Source organism: Mirounga leonina, unplaced genomic scaffold (genome assembly GCF_011800145.1).
Source record: "Mirounga leonina isolate KUSES-001 unplaced genomic scaffold, KU_Mleo_1.0 Mir_200, whole genome shotgun sequence".
NCBI lineage: Eukaryota > Metazoa > Chordata > Mammalia > Carnivora > Phocidae > Mirounga > Mirounga leonina.
Window position 1 is genome coordinate 2,485,691 of NW_023270503.1, and position 1,096 is coordinate 2,486,786.

Here is a 1,096-nt window from a genome sequence, read left to right on the forward strand (position 1 = left end):
GCTCGGTGGGGAGTCTCCTTCTCTCTCTGACCCTCTCCCCTCTCATGCTCTCTCTCACTCTCTCTCTCAAGTAAATAAATAAAATCTTAAAGGAAAAAAAAAAAAATAAAGCCTTCAGCATAGCACCTCATCCCTAGGAAGCACTCAGTTGGAAGTTTGTTTTTTTTTTAATTTATTTGACAGAGAGACAGCGAGAGAACACAGCAGGGGGAGTGGGAGAGGGAGAAGCAGGCTTCCCACGGAGCAGGGAGCTCGACGTGGGCCTCGATCCCAGGACCCTGGGATCATGACCTGAGCTGAAGGCAGACGCTTAACTGACTCAGCCACCCAGGCGCCCCTCTTTTTTTTTTTTTAAGATTTATTTATTATTTATTTGAGAGAGAGAGAGAACATGCAAGCAGGGGGAGGGGGAGGGAGAGGGGGAGAGAACCCTCAGATTTTCCACTGAGGGCAGAGCCCAACATGGGGCTCAATACCAACACCCTGAGATCATAACCTGAGCTGAAATCAAGACTGTGATGTTTAACTGACTGAGCCACCGAGGTGCCCCTTAAATTGCATTTCAAAAAACGTTAGTCCTATGAAATGCTCATGTGTTCTCTGGTCCATGCTACATTTCCCAAATGTAGCATTTGGGAAATGCTACATAGTAAATTTTCCCTTTTAAAGATTCTTAATACACATTACCATTTTAAAAGCTATGGTAGCTTATTGTACAGCAAATCTTTACTCCCCATTTTCATGGGGAAAGTATGGTTCCCTGACCCACTGATGTTAGGTTGGACCATGCGACTTGCTTTGGCCAATAGAACCGGCGTGGAGATGACTGGGTGGCAGGAGGGCAGACTTTAAGAGGTATTGTATGTTTCTTCTTGCTCCTCTTGATCTTTTGACCTCCTCCATGAGAAGAATGTGCCCCCGCTAACCTCTCTAGCCTGCTTTAGAGACGAGTGGAACAAACCTGAACTCAACACCCAGCCTTGGGCAGAACTGCCCAATCAAGACATCTACATGTTTACACCAGAAATAAATGCTTGCTGCTGTGCACCACTACGATTTTGTGGTTGTTACGCAGCAGAAGCTGACAATGCGGGTG